The sequence below is a fragment of the Budorcas taxicolor genome, chromosome 8, assembly GCF_023091745.1.
Source record: "Budorcas taxicolor isolate Tak-1 chromosome 8, Takin1.1, whole genome shotgun sequence".
NCBI lineage: Eukaryota > Metazoa > Chordata > Mammalia > Artiodactyla > Bovidae > Budorcas > Budorcas taxicolor.
In genome coordinates, this window is record NC_068917.1 from 68,063,093 (window position 1) to 68,084,720 (window position 21,628).

Below are 21,628 nucleotides of genomic sequence, written 5' to 3' on the forward strand. Positions count from 1 at the left end.
GGCAGGCTCCGCCCCCAGGAGGAGGGGGCGGGCCCGCGCCGGAAGCTCCCCGCGCTCCGGGAATCCGAGATCATAGAGCGCAGGATCCGAGGACAAAGCTTGGCCCTCCCTGAATTTCCCTGGCGTGCATTTACTGATGGGTGTCGCCCTGGTCACAGGTAGTTGAGGGCTGGCGTCTTCTCTCCCTGCTAGAACACTGTTCCTCAGACCTGGAGCCACATTCAAATAAGAGTATAAGTTGAACTGAATTGAGAAAGAGGATAAGTTTGGGACTGCAAGAACCCTAGAATTCCTGGGAACTTTAACCTGGATGGAGCAATTAAGAATTAGTTGACAAGAGGGAAAAATACGCCTAGCATCTGGAGTCTGAAAGTCTTAGTTGAGGATTTTATCTAATATTTAGTTTCTCAGCACTAGGTAGGGTTCCTGCTGCTGAAATCAAGTGGGCCCAGAGAATTTAAGAGAGAAAGTTGAATGCCTAGAAAGGAAGTGGGAAAGCAAAGACAATGCGTCTTTGAAAGATAGCCTTGCCAAAGATTTGCAGGAGGCGTGGAGCCCCAGATATGGATTTTAGAACTTGATTTAAATTTGTTTCTACAGTTTACCAGGTTATAAGACTTAGTAAAGCGAATAAGGAGTGAGCCTCAGTTTGCTGGATAGGGATTAACAGCAGTGATGTCTGGGAGCTCAGTGGAAGAATCTGGTCCAGGCCTCTCTCCAAGCTTAAGCTTTACATGTTTCTTCGCTTGTAGATGGCGTTCTCTCTGTCTTCACAATGTCCTCCTTTCCTGTGTGTCTGTGTCCAAATTTCCTATTTATAAGGACACATGTCATTTAGGGCGTACCCTAATGACCTCATTTTAACTTGATTACCTCTGTGAAGAGTCTTATTTCCAAATAAAGTCACCTGAGGTAGCAGGGGTTAGGACTTCAACATGTCTTTTCAGAGGGACACAATTCAACCTTTAACAGTCAGTAAAATCTGTGTCCAGGAATGGCTTATATTTCTGAACATCTTTGCTTTCTTTGTCTATGCTCAGAAGCATCACAAAATTCTAACCTATTACCACAACATCTATGGAAACTTTGCATCTTCTTTGTTCTGTATACTAGGCTTCCAGTTAATATTTGCTTTGGAAATAGTGTACCACTGCTTAAAAAAAAAAAGTTGAAGCTCTATTAATCTAATAAATTTGATTTTATAATGTGTTAACTGTTCAGTTGTGTCCAACTAATTGTGATCACATGGACTGTAGCCTGGCAGGCTCCTCTGTCCACAGAATTGTCCAGGCAAGAATACTGGAATGGGTAAGCAGTTCCCTTCTCCAGGAAATCAATCCAGGGATTGTACCTGGGTCTCTTGCATTGCAGGCAGATTCTTTACGATCTGAGCCACCAGGGAAGCTTTTATAATGTCAAGACAGATAATAAAAGGGTAAACATGTTAACCTGGCTCTTACATTTCAGGTCTACTACTAACACAAAACCAGAGACTCTCTGAAGAAATGTGAAAAGGAAGAGTTCAGATTTGCTACAATGATCAGGGACTGAAAAAGTGCATTCTCTAGGAATTAATCGATACATTATATGCAAATGAGTTGATACACTGCCTGGCACACAGCAAGCCTTCAATAAATGGCAACAGATTTTCCTGTTCATTGGACAGTGTTTGTGCAAAATGAAAACTTGTAGTCAAGTTTCTTGGATAAAGGAACCAGTTCTGACTTTAAATTAAAAGGAATTTATTCAGAGAATGTTGACTAACACAGGTGAGAAAGGCTGCCGATCCAGGCTTGGATAAGAGAAAGGAGGGAAAATACTCAGGAGCCAGGAGTACCACCGCTGTTACACTACAAAATCTGTCCAAGACACAAGAACTGAAAATGATGTAAAATTATCTACATTTCTAGAAATAATTGTATGCCTAAAAAATATCAACTGAAAGGCTACTAAAAACAATAAGAGATTTTTTTAAAGGGTGCTGCTGCTGCTGCTGCTAAGTCGCTTCAGTCATGTCCGACTCTGTGCGACCCCATAGACAGCAGCCCACCAGGCTCCCCGTCCCTGGGATTCTCCAGGCAAGAACACTGGAATGGGTTGCCATTTCCTTCTCTGTGAGGCAGTATAAAACTAACACTTGGAAATCTATAGACTTCACATACACTAACAATAACCAGTTAGATAACAGGATAGAAAAGGAGGCACCTTTTGCAATAGCAATAAAATCTTATAAAATTCCTAGAACTGAATAAAAAATTTGATTAGAATATTTAACTTCCTAAATATACCTGTTGTTGGAGAAGGCAATGGCACCCCACTCTAGTACTCTTGCCTGGAAAATCCCATGGACAGAGGAGCCTGGAAGGCTGAAGTCCATGGGGTCGCTAGAAGTTGGACACGACTGAGCGACTTCACTTTCACTTTTCACTTTCACGCATTGGAGAAGGAAATGGCAACCCACTCCAGTGTTCTTGCCTGGAGAATCACAGGGACGGGGGAGCCTGGTGGGCTGCCATCTCTGGGGTCGCACAGAGTCGGACATGACTAAAGCGACTTAGCAGCAAATATACCTGTTGTCCCTAAATTAATTGGTAAATTGAATGAGATCCCAATAAATATGTCACCAGGGTTTTTTTATAGACCTACACAAACTGATTAAAATTTTTATATGAAAAATTAAACAAGTAAGGATAGCCAACAAATTTTTTTAAAAGGAAAGCAATGAGGAGGACCAACCTTATTGGATATGGAAATATAAAACCTCAGTGATTCAAACATAGTTTTGGCATACGAATAGACAAACCAGTGGGCCAAAATATAAAATTTAGAAATAGAACCAAATAAACTTGAGAATTTATAAATTAAAAAAATTTTATATGTACATTATAAAGATAACACCTCATATAAATGGTATAAACATAATCAGTTTGCATATAGGGAGCCAGCCACTTAATGAAACATAAAGTTGGGCTCATATTTCATGTATTACATTCAAAGATGTAAATTTAAAAAACAAATCCATAAAAGTACCAGCAAACAAAATGAGTGTATCATTTTACAACTTTGGATTTCTTCTAGAACTTAAAACTTAAATACCAGGGGAAAGCTTTTAAAATTTGATTACAGGCTTTTCCCAAAACCTTTAGAAATCTTCTTTATGACCAAAAAAAAAAAGAGAGAGAGAGAAAGAAATCAAAAGATAAGACAAATACTGAAAAAAAAATTGCAACTCATATCATAGGTAAATGATTAATTTTCTTAATATACAAAGAATTCCTAGAAACAAAGGGGGAAAAATCAAGTACTCGTTAGAAAAATATTTATTTTCAGCCAGTTTACAGGAAAAGAAATAAATATCATTGTTACATAAAAGATATTCAGCCTAATTCACCAAAGAGAAATATAAATTAAAATAAGATTTTTTCCCCTCACTTTTACACTTATCAAGGTCCAAACTTCTTTTAACATTTTTTTTTTACCTTCTGGCAGTGCTGGGTCTTTGTTGCTATTCGGGCTTTGCTTTAGCTGTGGGAAGCAGAGGTCACTCTCTAGTTGCAGTGTGTGGGCTTCTCGTTGCAGTGGCTTCTCTTGCTGGTTTTAAACTCAACATTCAGAAAACTAAGATCATGGTATCCAGTCCCATCACTTCATGTCAAATAGATGGAAAACAGTGGAAACAGTGGCAGACTTTATTTGAGGGGGCTTCAAAATCACTGCAGATGGTGACTGTAGCCATGAAATTAAAAGATTCTTACTCCTTGGAAGAAAAGCTATGACCAACCTAGACAGCGTATTAAAAAGCAGAGGCATTACTTTGCCAACAAAGATCTGTCTAGTCAAAGCTATGCTTTTTCCAGTAGTCATGTGTGAATGTGTGAGTTGGACCATAAAGAAAGCTGAGCACTGAAGAACTGATGCTCTTGAACTGTGGTGTTGGAAAAGACTCTTGAGAGTCCCTTGGACTGCAAGGAGATCAAACCAGTCAATCTTAAAGGAAATCAGTCCTGAATATTCATTGGAAGGACTGATGCTAAAGCTGAAGCTGCTCCACCTGATTCGAAGAACTGATTCATTTGAAAAGACCCTGATGCTGGGAAAGATTGAAGGCAGGAGGAGAAGGGCATGACAGAGGATGAGATGGTTGGATGGCATCACCGACTCGATGAACATGAGTTGAGCAAGCTCTGGGAGTTGGTGATGGAGAGGGAAGCCTGGCGTGCTGCCGTCCATGGGGTCACAGAGTCGGGACATGACTGAGCAACTGAGCTTACTTAGAACTTAGTCTCTTGTTGCAGAACACAGGCTCTACGGCACATGGGCTCAGTAGTCGCTGTTCCCAGGCTCTGAGCACGGGCTCAATAGTTGTGGTGCACAGAATTTGTTACTCCACGGCATGTGGGATCTTCCCAGATCTAGGATTGCACTGGCAGCTGGATTCTTTACCATTGAGCCCCCAGGGAAGTCCCAAAATCCAAATTTTGGCACCACATCTAACTGTAGAGAAGCAGCACTCTCATATATTGTTGGTGGAAACATAAATTGGCATAAACTCTACAGAAGATGTATTTGTGAGAATTAAGTTTGATGGAAGTAACAGTAAAACACAAGATGACAATTTACTTTTTCACATTAAAGTATAATTGCTAATTCCTGGCATTTAAGTCAAGATGTAGGCAGTCCAGTCTTCAGGTGGCTCTGTACCAGCAATCCCTCAAACACAGGCCACTTGTCTATTGTTTCATCAGACTCAAGGTCACCTCATGATTCAAGATGGCTGTTTTAGCTCCAGCCATCACACTCATATTTCAGCAAGTTAAGGTAAAGCAACAAGAAGGATATGGTCTCTCCATTTAAGGACACTTCTTGGAAGTTGCATATAGTATTTCTGATTACATGCCTTTGGCTAGAATTCAGACTGCTACTAACTGTATAGGAGCAGAGAAATGTGAAAGATATTCTGTAAGTAGTAAAATCCTCCACCTCAAACATGGTTTTGTGATATAATTTTTGTTTCAGTTTTATATAAACCTGTATATGTATATTCATTGACAAAGCAAAATACATTCTTATAGTGGTTCTCAACTTTTTAAAAGCTCAAAAACTGAGGCAACAATAGTGCAGAAAGAAAAACCATGTGGTATTTTTTTGGATCTCTAGGTGGAAACGACTTCTCAAAGCATAAAAGCAAAGGAAAAAAGTGACTAAAAAAAAAAATTGTTGAGTTGGACATAAAAATTGTTAAGGTCTATATATCAAAAATATTTTAAACAAAAACAGTAGAAAAAGATGGGTTACATAATGATCACTGTTAGGACAACTGATGAGCTCTTTAAGGGGTGGAGGGAAGTGGGATTAGCCTCTGGAAAATTCCTAACAACAAAAGCATGCCATAACATACAAAAAATCCAAAGGAAAAGATTTAAAAATTCAACAGCATCATTCAGGGTCAAATCAGGAAACAAAAATCATGTTAGTTATTTTAAGAGAGAATTTAATATAAAGAACTGTTAACCAAGTCCTAAAGAAAAAAAGGCAGAGAGAGAATCTGAGATATCCTAGGAGAATAACTGCAGGAAACAGATACCACACCAAGGGATGGGGAAAAGAGGGAGAGAGTGGGGATTATTGAAATTTACAAGGATGGATATGGAGCCCAATGAGCTGGAGGTCAGACCCACAGAGAGGGTCAGGACACCTAACTGGTATCTCTGTGGTGCCACCTAACTGGTATCTCTGTGGTGGTGTGATAGGGATGTTTTCCAAGTATTGGGAAAACTGCAAATTGGGATGCTATTCTGAAGCTAGTTGCCACTGGATGAAGACCAAATACTGCAGTGATGTTGACAGGAATGCAGGACAAATAGGAGTAAGCAAGTCTCTTCCTTCTGTATCTTTCCAGTCTCACTCTTCACTTGTCACTGACAGCCCAGCAGGGAGCTACTTGACAAAGCGGAAATGGGGTTTGCAGAGTCCTATATCTAGAGGTCATCAAAAAAGCAAGAGAGTTCCAGGAAAACATCTATTTCTGCTTTACTGACTGTGCCAAAGCCTTTGACTGTGTGGATCAAAATAAACTATGGAAAATTCTGAAAGAGACGGGAATATCAGATCCCCTGACCTGCCTCTTGAGAAACCAGTATGCAGGTCAGGAAGCAACAGTTCGAACTGGACATGGAACAACAGACTGGTTACAAATAGGAAAAGGAGTACGTCAAGGCTATATATTGTCACCCTGCTTACTTAACTTATATGCAGAGTACATCATGAGAAATGCTGGTCTGGATGAAGCACATGCTGGAATCAAGATTGCTGGGAGAAATATCAATAACCTCAGATATGCAGATGACACCCTGCTTATGGCAGAAAGTGGAGAAGAACTAAAAAGCCTCTTGATGAAAGGAGGCTTTCACCAAGAGGAGAGTGAAAATGTTGGCGTAAAGCTCAACATTCAGAAAACAAAGATCATGGCATCTGGTCCTATCACCTCATGGCAAATAGATGGGAAACAGTGGAAACAGTGGCAGAATTTATTTTGGGGGGCTTCAAAACCACTGCAGATGGTGATGGCAGCCATGAAATTAAAAGACACTTACTCCTTGGAAGGAAAGTTATGACCAACCTAGACAGCATATTCAAAAGCAGAGACATACCAGCAAAGGTCCGTCTAGTCAAGGCTATCGTTTTTCTAGTAGTCATGTATGCATGTGAGAGTTGGACTATAAAGAAAGCTGAGCACAGAAGAATTGATGCTTTTGAACTGTGGTGTTGGAGAAGACTCTTGACAGTCCCTTAGATGGTAAGGAGATCCAACCAGTCCATCCTAAAGGAAATCAGTCCTGAATATTTATTGGAAGGACTGATGTTGAAGCTGAAACTTCAACACTTTGGCCACCTGATGCAAGGAACTGACTCATTTGAAAAGACCCTGATGCTGGGAAGGATTGAAGGCAGGCAGAGAAGGGGACGATAGAGGATAAGATGGTTGGATGGCATCACCGACTCAATGGATATGAGTTTGAGTAAACTCCGGGAGTTGATGGTGGACAGGGAGGCCTGGAATGCTGCCGCCCATGGGGTCACAAAGAGTCGGACACGACTGAGCAACTGAACTGAACTGAACTGAGTATCTAGAGGTACAAAGCAGAGTAGAGAGGGATAGGTTTGAAGCCAAGGGAAGGTAGCTTAGTAATCAAGCACTTCAACCCCATGAAAACTGTAAATCATTAAACAAAATAACAAAAGTATAAGAAAAAAATTTATACAGTACAAGTATAATTTAGGGATTGGGGACGTTTTCATTAAGAAGATAGGAGACAGAAGTCACTGAAGAAAAATATAGATCTATTTCACAACATTAGAAAATATATTTCCCTGGTGGCTTAGACGGTAAAGCGTCTGTCTACAATGCGGGAGACCTGGGTTCGATCCCTGGGTCGGGAAGATCCCCTGGAGAAGGAAATGGCAATCCACTCCAGTATCATTGCTTGGAAAATCCCATGGACAGAGGAGACTGGTAGGCTACAGTCCATGGGGTCGCAAAGAGTCAGACACGACTGAGCGACTTCACACACACAGTATGGCAAATGATGCCATAAATACAAACCAAGGGCAAAAAGTAGCTTAGGAGAAAGATTTTCTATATATATATGAAAGGTAAATTATTAATGTCTGCAATATACAAGGAGCTCTGACAACTTATCAAGAAAATGACAAAAAGAATTCAATTGAAAACAAGGTGAAAACTATTAATGATTCACTCACCAAAAATCCAAATGATCAATAAACTTTGCAAGACTGTTCAATCTTATTGTCAAGGAAAGGTAAAATTAATATAACAGTGGAATATAACACCTCATTTATCAAATTTGCAAAATTATAAGATAAAATAATGCCAACTGCTGGTAGGAATGAAGAGAGAAGTGTACTCTCATGCCCTGCTTTGTTTTTCATACTTTGTTGGAAATATATAATACTGCAACCATTTTGGGAAGGAGTCTGGAAATATCTTTTTAAAAGGTTTTAAATTCATACTCTTTCAACCTAGTAATTATATCTCCTGAGAATTTATCCCATAGATACAAAAGCACCAGTCTGAAGTATATATTTATGAGATATTTATTACAACAAAATTTGAGTAACAAAGCACTAGGAAAAAAATGAACATGTAATCAAAAGGGAATAATTGAATGAACAGTGATAACTGATCTTTTTGGCACCATTGAAAAGGTTCAGTTCCATCAAGGGATTTCTCTGGTAGTCCAGTGGCTAATACTCTGAGCTTCCAATGCAGGGGGCCTGGGTTCCATGCCTGGTCAGGGACTAGATCCCATATGCCTCGACTGAAGATCCCTTGTATGGCAACTAAGACCAGCACAGGCAAATAAGTAAATAAATATTTTTTAAAAGATTCAGTTTCATCTATACCAGTTAATTTGGAGACTTTTTTTAAAATGTATTTTCAAGTAAGAAAATGCACATAATCTAATCACATTGTTATGAAATAAACCAAAAATATAAACATCAATATATGTCTATATTTGTGTATGACCACATAAACATGGAGAAAAATATGAAAAAAAAGTCAGAATGTTATTAATTACTTGGGAGAACCAGAGGGAAAGAGTGATATGGAAATAGCATAAAGAGATGATTGAAAGGATCAAAAAGGCTATCAAAAAGTTAAGTAAAGTAATATTTAACACCATAATGTTAAGCACTGTTCTGTTTTTTATTTTAACATAGTATATTGTTGAAACCAGGAAATTGGTATAATACTATCAACTCAGGTACAGCTTTTTTTTGGACCTCAGCAGTTTTTACTACAAGAAGTGATAATTTTTTTTTTTTTTTTTAGTTTTGTTAAGGTATTGGGCTTCCCTGATAGCTCAGCTGGTAAAGAATCTGCCTGCAATGCAGGAGACCCTGGTTCAATTCCTGGGTTGGGAAGATCCACAGGAGAAAGGATAGGCTACCTACTCCAGAATTCCGTCCTGGAGAATTTCATGGACTGTATAGTCCATGGGGTTGCAAAGAGTTGGACATGACTGAGTAAATTTTACTTTCACTTTCTCTTAAGGTATAATTGACATACAAAAACCTACAGATATTTAATGTATGCAATACAATGTGTTGGGATATATGCATGTATCCAGGGTACAAACATAACAAACAAGGTGATAAACATATTCATCACTTTCAAAAGTTTCCCTGTTTCCCTTTACTTTTTTGTCAAGTTACGAAAATATTATGATGAGGACATTTAACATGAGATCTACCCTCTCAGCAACTTTTTAAATGCACAACAGCAAATTGCTAACTATAGGCATTATGTTGTACAGCAGATCTGTAAGACTCATCTTGCATAACTGTAACTTTATACTCACTGATATCACTGCCCATTTCCTACTCTCCCCACCCCCTGACAACCACCATTCAGTTTTCTGCTTTTCTAAGTTTGACTGTTTTAGAGACCTCATGTATGTGGAATCATGCATTATTTGTCCAAGCATTGATTTTTAAATGCTTACTTAACCATATCCCCAAACTTGAGACATTAGCATGCCCTCTAACAACACATCTGTAAGTCCCATTACAAAGTTCTGGAGAAGATTCATCTTAATCAAAATTTTGTTTCTTAAAATGCCTGAAGAAGGAAATGTCAACCCACTCTAGTATTCTTGCTGGGAAAATCCCATGGACAGAGAGGAAACTGGTGGACTGCAGTCCGTGGGGTTACAAAGGGTTGGACACAATTTAGTGACTAAACCACCACAACTAAGACTTGATGCAGCCAAATGAGTAAATTTATAATAAAGCTAGAAAGCAAACAGATCACTTAAGTAAGAAAGTACATTCTTTAACAAAACTTTTTGAAAAAGTCATGGAATCATCATAGAGGTTAAAGTGTTACCTTACAGATCCTATACATCTTCATAGTCTCGGTAAATATTTTTCCACATCTGGATGTCACTTTTGACCCTCTCACTACTTCTGCTAAACTGGAAAAGTTTGCAGTTTCCACAGCTAGAGAGTGAATAAAGAGCTCTGTGGGATATTCTTACCGGGAGAATCCCATGGACTGAGGAATCTGGCGGGCTATGGTCCATGAGCTTGCACAGAGTTAGACACAACTGAGCAACTAACACACACATACACAGCTGCTGCTGCTGCTAAGTCGCTTCAGTCGTGTCCGACTCTGTGTGACCCCATAGACGGCAGCCCACTAGGATCCCGTCCCTGGGATTCTCCAGGCAAGAACACTGGAGTGGGTTGTCATTTCCTTCTCCAATGCATGAAAGTGAAAAGTGAAAGTGAAGTCGCTCAGTCGTGCCCAACTCTTAGCGACCCCATGGACTGCAGCCTACCAGGCTCCTCCGTCCATGGGATTTTCCAGGCAAGAGAACTGGAGTGGGTTGCCATTGCCTTCTCCGCATACACAGCTAGAGAGTAAATAAAGGGCTCTGCAGGTATCCTTGATTCTGTGTTGAAAGTCAGAAGGCACAAGCACCAGGTTAACGTTCTTATTCCCAAGGATGATAGGATGGCAGTTCAAAAGTTTTAACAAATGACACAGCTCAACACCAGACAATCCACACAGAGGCCCAGCTTCAAAATACCAAGACAGCCAGCCTAGTGCCTCCCAAGTGAACGTCAACCCTGAGGAAACTAAGATACAAGGATGTGCATGTAACTATGCTACTGCTAAGTCACCTCAGTCATGTCCGACTCAGTGCAACCCCACAGACGGTCTCCCACTAGGCTCCTCTATACCTGGGATTCTCCAGGCAAGAACACTGGAGTGGGTTGCCATTTCCTTCTCCAATGCATGAAAGTGAAAAGTGAAAATGAAGTCTAGGTAACTATAAACTCTGAATCCGGATATCAAAACCCCTAAATTTACAGGGAAAGAAATGAGACAGTCTTCCTTATTATACTCAACTAAAGAAAATGTTAAAATTAACAAATGGCTGTTACAGAGCCTCGGGCATTATTTCCAAAATATTATCCCTTAAAACAGCATTTTGCAATTAACATACTATAGTCAGAAATTTACATTTTTAAAACTTTATTTCCATAACTTTACAATGATTACACACACCCATGCACAGCTATTCTATATTTGCCATTAGTTTCTGAAAACAATAGGTGAGTAAGCATGAGTGTCACCAGCAATATTTCAACATTTCTCCATGGTTTTGAAACTGTATGGGTTAATTTTTTATTTTTTCTAATGTGAGCAATTTTTTTTTTTTTTTTTACTTCTCTGCATTCTATAAAATAAAATAACAAGCCTTGATTGTTCCTGCTGTGCTTATAGTAAATGTGTGTGAGAATGGTTAAGATAGAGAGGAAAACCAGCCCTCTCATCTGTGGAGACAATAAGCTGGTGCTTTTCACTATGCAGTAAGAAACTACAACACTTTTAGCTCTGAGACTTCCACTGCTAAGACTCCATTCTAAAAGAAAAACCAGACACATAAATACAGGCTTATGTATAAGCTATGTACAAGAATGTTGGTCCCACCAATGTTTACAGAGTGGAAAATCAGAAACAGTCTAAACGTGCAGCAGTTAGGGAATGGTTATAGAAAGTATGGTAAATCCTTAGGAAGGAATACACTGAAGCCTTTCTTTGAAGTATTTTTGGGACTTCCCAGGTGTTCCAGTGGCTAAAACTGCACTCTCCGAATGCAGGAGAGCACGTTCAACCCCATGTGCTACAATTAAGATCTGGCACAGCCAAATAAATAGGTAAATAAAAATTAAAAATACTTTTAAGAATATTTAGGGATGTGGGGAAATCTTCAGTGGAAGGATCAGACCAAAAAGTTGATCAGAGAACTTTTTTTTTGGTAGAAATATTCCAGCTAATAAATGAAGAAGGAATGAAGGGATTAAAACATCACCATTTTCAAAAGCCCTTAGTAAACAAATGGTAATGATCATAAACAGCTTTTAAATTATGGAGGGTGAAATAAACTTTACATACCTTATTAAAGAATGCAATACTATCTTTTAAAAAGACTTACCAAAAAATTCAAAGTCGAATATGATCAAGCCTACATCTATGGAATGTATGTAAATTAAGGGCAGAAACGACACCCTGGCAATGTAATCAGCACCTCCTGGATGCAGGAAACAAGACAAACCACCTGGTTTCTTCTGGGGAAAAGCTGATTTGAAGGAATAAAAAGAGACTGAGTAACTCTCTTGGTAATTGTCACATTGCACTCGAAATGATGGGGGTTATTTCCAAGTATCTCTTCATATTGGTTTCTAGCATAATTCCACAGTGATAGGAGAACAGACCCTGTGTGATTCCAATGCCTTTAAGACCATGAAATTTTTGCACCTTGTTTTATGTCCCTGGATAAGTTCCAGTGTCTCCTAGTTTACAGTCTATGGGAACTTGAATAGAATTTGTGTCTTACTTTTCTGTAAAAATGGTATAAATCTTAATTACATTGAATTGGTTCATAGTGTTTTTCAGGTCTAGTATATCCATTTCTCTATATATTCATTCTATTAATTTTTGAGGGTTTGATACTAAAACTCCAACTAAAAATCTTAATTTATATTCTTAAAAAATAATTGTAATATACAGTGTAGCTGTATGTAATCTTGTTCTGTATTTTCCCAGTCTCCTGTAAATGTGTTATTGTACTTTCATAATTTAAAAAATTAAAATAAAAAACTACTGTGTATAAAATAAATAAGCCCCAAGGATATATTCTACAGCACGGAGAATATAGTCATTATTTCATAATAACTTTAAATGGAGTATAATCTATAAAAACACTGATTCACTATATTATAATACTGAAACAAATATAATATTCTAAATCAACTACATGCTTGTGCGTGCTCTGTCTCTTCAGTGCTGTCTGACTCTTTGCTACCCTGTGGACTATAGAACACCAGGCTCTTCTGTCCACGGGATTCTCCAGGCAAGAATACTGGAGTAGGTTGCCCTGCCCTCCTCCGGGGGATCTTCCCGACCCAGGGATTGAACCCAAGTCTCCTGTGTCTCCTGCATTGCAGGCGGATTCTTTACCGCTGAGCCACCAGGGAAGTAAATCAACTATACTTCAATATAAATACCCTCCTCGAAAAAGAGATTGAGCAGGAAGCTAACGGAGAAGGCAACGGCAACTCACTCCAGTACTCTTGCCTGGAAAATCCCATGGACGGAGGAGCCTGGTAGGCTGCAGTCCATGGGGTCGCAAAGAGTCAGACACGACTGAGCGACTTCACTTTCACTTTCCACTTTCATGCGTTGGAGAAGGAAACGGCAACCCACTCCAGTGTTCTTGCCCGGAGAATCCCAGGGACGGGGGAGCCTGGTGGGCTGCCCTCTATGGGGTCGCACAGAGTCGGACAGGACTGAAGCGACCTGGCAGCAGCCGCAGCAGCAGGAAGCTAAAGATCAGAGAATCTTAAACCAAGAACCCTGATTTAAACAAAGAAACTAAATTATATATTATGGCAATCAAGGAAATATGAACACTAGATCTTTGATAATAAGGAATCATGGATAATGATAAAGGAATTTTAATTATTTTTTTAAAGGCTTACTGCCTTTTAAGAAAACATGCTGAAACATTTATGGATGAAATGATGATATAAGATTATTTGCTTTGCTTTGGCTTAGGATTTGCTTCAACCATCTCTATGAGGGGTTGGGGGGTGAGGTGGATTGAGCAGAAATAGAAAAAGTTTGTCCATGAGCTGAAAGCTGTTGAAGCTGGAGGATCAGAGAATATGGAGATTGGTGTTCTATTTTTTGTGTGTGAAATTTTCTATATTATAATCTTAAAAAGAAAAAGAAAAAAACTAGTAGACCCATTGGTTTTTTTAAAAAAGCAAGTAGGTCATAAGAGAGTAAGAAGATTTCCAATAATGGATAAACAACCTACAAATAGCTATATATAATGGTTATCCTACTGGAAATTTTAATATAAGTAAATTGTTATTTGGGAAAGTTTCTTTCAGGTTTATATGTTGTATTTGGAAAATATAACAGTCATACCCAGGGGCAAGTGACAAGACTCATCTGTGCACCTGGGTCTTCGCTGCCAATGCCTGTGACGCTTAACTATTTTACCATTACCACGCTACCATTCTCAGAATATAAGGCAAATCTTGCCTAAAACACTGTCACCGCCCCCAGAGGGTCCTAGTCCAGAGCCTTCAAGAAGGTCTTCCTCCAGAAATTAGACACAGTCCTTGTGTAGTTCTGTCCTCTAGAATCTTTCTCCCAAGTAACAAAAGAACAAGAGGAGAAAGGCAAAGATGTTCTGGATTTTTAAAAGAATCATCTGGGTGGATCAAGCTGTTTCTTTCTTTCTTCAGTGCACATTTACAAAGTCCCTCACCTGTGACAAGCTTCAGTGTTAGGTCTTGGTGACACATTCCCACTCAGAGACTGTCCCCTGGGGGAGAAGTAAATAGCTTCTTAATCTGAATAAGATCAATTTCATTTGAAAGAGGAAGTAGGTTTACAGCAATCCCTTTTCTCTTCATTGCCAGATTACCTCATTGCTTTAAAAGAAAATGAGCTCTTCCTCCTCAAGTGTTTGGCAAACGATAGTCAGCAGATTTGTGTAAAAAAAAAAAAAAGTATACATAGTCAATTAGGGATGGGTTACAAATTCCTATTCGGGGAGTCTCCAAATTGGGAACCTGGGAGTAGGGTGGAAAGGAGATTTTCCCCTTTGAATACTTTATGCCTTAAAAATTTTGAGTCACGTGAATGTATTGCTTTATGTAATTAATTAGTTAACTTGTTAAAAATAAAGATTAAATAAATAAATAAAAATAAAGATTATAATGGAGATCATAATGCCTAAAAAAGCATAAAGAGATTAACATCACAGGGCCATTTGCTCCTAACGTAAAAACTAATACAAATCACTCTATTAAGAATCAAAATTAAATGACACATAATATCAGATTTTCTTTTGCAAAATAGGCCCTTGTGGGCAAAGTTGGTGAATTCTGAATAAAATCTCTAAGTTAGATAACACTATTGTATCAATATTAACTTCCTGACTTTAGTAATAGTACTGTGGTTATATAAGTCTTTTTTAAGACACACACATCAAAACATTAGGGGTAAAGAGCTGTCATATCTGCAACTTTCTCTGAAAGAGTGGGGATGAGGTGTATAGAGAAAGACAGAAAATAATAATAAAGTAGACTCGATAAAATGTCAATATTTACTGGCAAAGAGGAGGAGCACCTGGAACTGTCACGCACTAACGGTAGAAGTAAAAAAATTATGACTATTTTTGAAACCTGGCAATGCTTTAATAATGTTAAACATAGACTTATCATATGACCTAGCAATTACACTACTAGGTATTTACCCAAGAGAAATTAAAACATAGAGATCCAAAATGTGTGTATAAGAATGTTCATATCAACTTTATTCATAATAGCCCAAAGTGTAAACAATCTCCATGTTCATTAATAGGAGAGTGAACCACGTTCATCAATAGGAGATGAATAAACAGATGTTTATCAATAGGAGAGTAAATAAACAAATGTATTCCCACACAAATGTTTCACAAACAGATGTATCCACTTGCAAAGCGGGAGACCTGGGTTCCATCTGATCCCTGGGTTGGGAAAATCCCCTGGAGAAGGGAAAGGCGACCCACTCCAGTATTCTGGCCTGGAGAATTCCATGGACTGTATAGACCATGAGGTGACAAAGGGTCAGACACTGAGTCACTTTTACTCCACTTCATTCACACAGTAGACATGGGAGATGATTCTCCATGGGTCCCTTGTGTTTCCACACGTCTTATGAACAGAGGCACTGACGGTTTTGCTCCAGACAATCTTCTCAAAAAAACACCTGCATAGCAGATACCCTTGGAAAATACAGTTTCTCCATCTGGAGCAGAGGGCAAGTTTTTTGGAGTCCAGTATGGTGAAGATAATGTCTCCTTCTGGGAACAAAGGTTGGGCAGATTTTCTTGCAGCCTCTTATTAAAGACTGAGATTTTCTAAGCTTAGGGTTCCTCAGCTATGACTCAAGATTTACTATGTGTGGACATTTAGGTTGTTTTTACCTGTATAAGTTTATTGAGGCATAATTTACATGCGACAAAATCATATTTGATCTGGTACAAGCATGAATCCGAGGCAGCCTAACTTGTTTGCTTGCAAATAGGATAAAATCTCAGATTCTTCACAGTCCTGACAGTGGAATGCTGCTCAGCAATGAAAAGGAATGAATCACTGAGACACACAGCAGTGCAAAAGAATCTTGAAAACATTATGCTGAGTGGAAAAGCCGAGCCCAAATCAAATATAATACTGTCTGACTTTATTGAAAATTCTCCATCAAGCAAAATAAATCTGTATTAATAGAAGTCACATCAGCAGTTGCCTGAGACAGGGGATTTGAGGCATGTTGACTACAGAGGTAAAGGATGAAGGATTTTCCTAATAGTCCAGTGGTTAAGAATTCTCCTTGCAATGCATGGGACACAGGTTCAGGGAACTAAGATTCTACATGCTGTGGTACAACTAAGCCCACGCATTGCAAATACTAGGTGAGGAAGAGTCCGCCCGATGCAACCAAGACCCGAGGCAGGCAAATAACTAAGTATTAGAAAAAGAGGTGAGGGAGGAAACTTTCTAGCATGGTGGGGGTGGCAGAACTATTTTGTATCTTTGTTGTGTTTGCATGGATGTATACATTTTTCAAAGTGTATCAAACAGTATGCCCTAAAATGTATAATTTTGTTACATGTGAAATATGCCTCAGTAAAGTTGCATAGATAGAACAGTCTAAACATCTATCAACATATGAACAGATAGGCAAAATATGGTATATACATAAAATGGAATATTATTCAGCCTTGAAAAGGAATTAAATTCTGAAACTTGCTACAACATGAGTGATCCTTGAAATCATTACACTAAGTGAGAGAAGTCAAACATGAGAAGACAATTACTGCATGCCACTTCTCTGAGGTACCTGGAATAGACAAATTCATAGAAAGTAGAACAGTGGTTATCCAGGGCTGGGGAGTTGTGATTTAGTTGGTACAAGGTTTCAGTTTGGAAGGATGAAATAATTCTGGAGATGGAGGTGATGGTGTTGTACAACAGTGTGAACATACTTAGGGCCACTTAACTGTACATTTAAAATGCTTAAAATGATAAATGTTATATCTAATATATTTATATGTATTACAGTAATGGTGTGAAAAAAATAATCTCTCTCCAGCGGTGTGCTGCAAAATGTATAACAACCAGCTATGCGAGGGAGGCATATTGGTAGTACTCACTTTGATAGCAACACTCCCACAATGATCCAGTTCAAGCAACAGTGTGATATCACTGAATGCAGGGTTTGGAAAAGATGCTAACAATTGATTTTACAAAGTCAGTAAGACCTGGCTCAAGGACATTACTGTCTCTATCCAACCGACCAATTGTTAGTATATAGCAAGTCCAATAAAGAAAACACAACATGAAAGTTATAAAGAAAAAGGGAAAAAAATCACCCTGCCACTATTTATATGCAGTTATCTGTATGCCAGCCAGGGAGGTTGATTGTTATTTGTGGGCTAATAACGTACAGGAACAAGAAGTTGCCAGTCATTGATCCTTCAAGCTGGAAGGCATCAGTTCTGGTTGGTTGGTGCCCATTGCCGTGTGTGTGTGTGTGTGTGTGTGTGTGTGTGTGTGTGTGTGTGTGTGAAGTTGCTCAGTCGTGTCCGACTCTTTGTGACCCTGTGGACTGTAGCCTACCAGGCTCCTCTGTCCGTGGGATTCTCCAGGCAAGAATACTGGAGTGGGTTGCCATTTCCTTCTCCAGGGGATCTTCCCCACCCAGGGATCAAACCTGGGTCTCCTGCTTTGCAGGCAAATGATTTATCCTCTGAGCCACCAGGGAAGCTTCCCATTGCCATATCAGTTATTAAATCTCGTGGCTCTTATTCCTGGTGGCAACATACAGAAAAGGAAAACTGTGGGACCTTCTTGAATTATGTTAAGTTTAGCTACCAGTAGGTAATCCTTTAACATTTTTATAGATCTTCACTGTTGTCATATTCCCTTTGTTTCGGCACAAAATGGCTCCAAAAGTAGAGGAGATACAAAAATTTGAAGCCATTTCCAGAAGATTTAGGCTGATTCTCAGTGCAAGTGACTCTCAGATAGGGTGTACATGTAATTACTTGGAGTAATCTTCATTTCAAAAGAGAACTACTGGTGATTCTAATGCAGTTGTTTCATAGACCACATTTGGCAACATTGTTGATGATGTAGCTATTTCCCTTCTCCTCTTTCATAATTTCACACCACAGCCACATTGCTCTAAGATGCAAATTAGGGTAACTGATGTCATACGGCATGTCCCAATGGGTGTGTAACAATGTCTGAAATGATTTTAAGATAATTCACTATAGACAAGGTGACATAAAAGTATGCTAATTGATTTTACTGTCATTGGTGAAACAAGTGTTGTTCAAGCCTTTTGATGTGGCAGATATATTTTAAGACAATCCCTTCTGTTCTTTGAACAGGAAATAAAATCTAGCAAACTGTGTAGCCAGTAACCTTAGGGATTGTACTTGAGGCTTGATCTGTAAAAGATCTTGAGTCCAAAAGTTGAACTTAACTGCCTGTATTGTTCTGCCTGGAGTGAGCCTTTCATGCATGCTGTGATCAGTGCATTTAAAAGAGCAGAGATCTGAACTTTATTGAGATTTATCTTATGCTTTATTATTGTGGGCTTCCCAGGTGGCCCTAGTGGTAAAGAACCCACCTGCCAATGCAGGAGACATAAGAAATACTGATTGGATTCCTGGGTCAGGAAGATCGAGGAGGGCATAGCAACCCACTGCAGTATTCTTGCCTGGAGAATCCTATAAACAGAGGAACCTGGTGGGCTACAGTTCATAGAGTCACAAAGAGTCAGACACAACTGAAGCAACTTAGCACACATGCATGTTTTATTAATAATGAATTTCTGTTTAGTAAATGTTTCATAATTATGTGCCAGACTTGCTTTTCTTATAATCTGGTGGCAAGTTTCAGTTCAGTTCAGTTCATTTCAGTAGCTCAGTCGTGTCCAGCTCTTTGTGACCCCATGAATTGCAGCATGCCAGGCCTCCCTGTCCATCACCATCTCCCGGAGTTCACTCAGAGTCGTGTCCATTGAGTCGGTGATGCCATCCAGCCATCTCATCTTCTGTCGTCCCCTTTTCCTCCTGCCCCCAATCCCTCCCAGCATCAGAGTCTTTTCCAATGAGTCAGCTCTTCGCATGAGGTGGCCAAAGTACTGGAGTTTCAGCTTCAGCATCACTGCTTCAAAAGAACACCCAGGGCTGATCTTTAGAATGGACTGGTTGGATCTCCTTGCAGTCCAAGGGACTCTCAAGAGTCTTCTCCAACACCACAGTTCCAAAGCATCAATTCTTCAGTGCTCAGCTTTCTTCACAGTCCAACTCTCACATCCATATATGACATAGCCTTGATTAGACGGACCTTTGTTGGCAAAGTAATGTCTCTGCTTTTCAATATGCTATCTAGGTTAAGGAGGCATAGTTAGTCTTCATCCACTCTAACTAATAAATGCTACATGAATCTACCAAAAAGAACCTTATAACTGTGCTTTAAAAATTGGCTTAGGGCAGCTCTTAATAAGGTGTTTGGGGGAACACTAAACCCCAAGATGCTCATTTGAAGAAAGGCTTGCATGATTAAATAAACATAGGGAATGCTGCATAGGTCAATATTTTATTTTTTCATTTAGTCCACCATTTACCAAAATTATTGATTAAGCATTTTAAAATTCCATGAGAATAACATTTTGTGGAATACAGATTTAGAAAAGAATTCTCCAGTGCTCTGGTGAAAATCTTAGCTGTGAAAGGGAGCACAGGGATAGAGAAGGAAATTAATATGGCATTCCTGACTTCAAACTTACTTTAACCACATTTATTTGTACTATTAAATGTAAAGCATTTGAATGGATTTACCAACAGTCATCAAGGATAGTCAGAAGGTAACTTCCCTGGTGGTCTGGTGCAGCCAAAAATTTTTACAAAAGGATAGTCAGAAGGTATTCAAGTTCCTTCTTGAAACTGTATCTGCACTTGACAGCTTAGTGAACAATTCTTTACCTAGACTTCTCTTACATAACGCAAACAAAACCTACATTCAAAAGGCTGCATTTTCAAGTAAGCATCAGTTCTCTGGGACATACTGTACTGATGGTGAGACGAAGCTCTGGAGCTAAGCTCTGTAGGTGAGAATCCTGGTCCACCACTTTTTAGCATTATGGGCAGCTTAACCTTTCCAGGTCCTTGGTGTCTCACATGTCAGTAAGGACTGTCGGAAAGACCAAATTTTTGAGACAAATAAAGACAGGGAGCATTTTTTTTTTTTTTTAACTCTTTAAACTTTTTATTTTGTATTGAGATATAGCCAATGAAAAAGCAATGCTGTGACAATTCCAGGTGAACAGTGAAGGTACTCAGCCATACATATCCATTCTCCCAAACTCCTCTCCCATCCAGGCTGCCACATAATATTGAGCAGAGTTCCCTGTACTATACAGTAGGTTCTTATTGGCTATCCAGGTGTGCATGTCCATTGAAAGGGTGTATTAATTTTAAATGTTAATTCATATTATTGCTACTTCTTTCATTTTACCATTATGGTAAAATAGTAATATTACCATTGCACTTCCACATAACTTCTGACAAATTTACTTTTTATCCAATGAACAGACCTATTGTTTTCACACAGAGTACAATTTATTATAAAAGATTCACATTTTAATATTAGCCATTGGGATACATATAGAATACATTTAAAATAATCTTAAATTTTCTATACAGCAATTGCAAAATAATTTGATTTTGCTATTGCTCATCTGTTTGTTTCAAAACACTTAAATGCTTTTCAAAACCTTACCTCCCAAATAATTGATTTCTCTGTGGAGTTTCCATAGTTCTCACGAGTTTGAATATTTCATCAATTTTATCTTCATCTAATTTTTAAAACCATTTTAGAGATACAGTTTCTTTTTCCATCTTAGAGGTCACTTCATCTGCAGGACAGAAAGATATTTTAAAAGAGCAGAAGAAAATTATTTGAGTTCCTATTATTTTGATTCTGTGAAGTAATAAATGGGAACCTTAAGAGAAAAAGCTTTCCATAAATATCATTGTACTATATTTCAGTGGACTCATGAGATGAGCAACAACTGTGCTGATGTTTTGAAAGGAAACTATGATGCAGAGTTCTTTGGAGGGAAAAATGCAGGTAATTTGTGCCATTACCTTGATAACTTTACTAAGGTGCCTGCAGGGTCTGATTCATCCCCCCTGAATGCTTAAAGGTTAGCTTAGGCAGGCTTAGAGTAAGCTTTCACTAACCACGCTCAAAGGAGCTAATGCCCAAAGACTGAGTGTCAATGTTTGGATTTCTAAAAAAGAAAAAAAAAAGAAAAACAAAAAAATAGACCTGCTGCAGAGCCCAGAACACTCAAGGCAATAAACTCAGCACAGTCTTATCCAGTTATGGATAAGACTTATCCTGTTATGCCTTATCTTATAGGCATTTTTCCATGGGAAGAAAGAAAAACTATGACCAC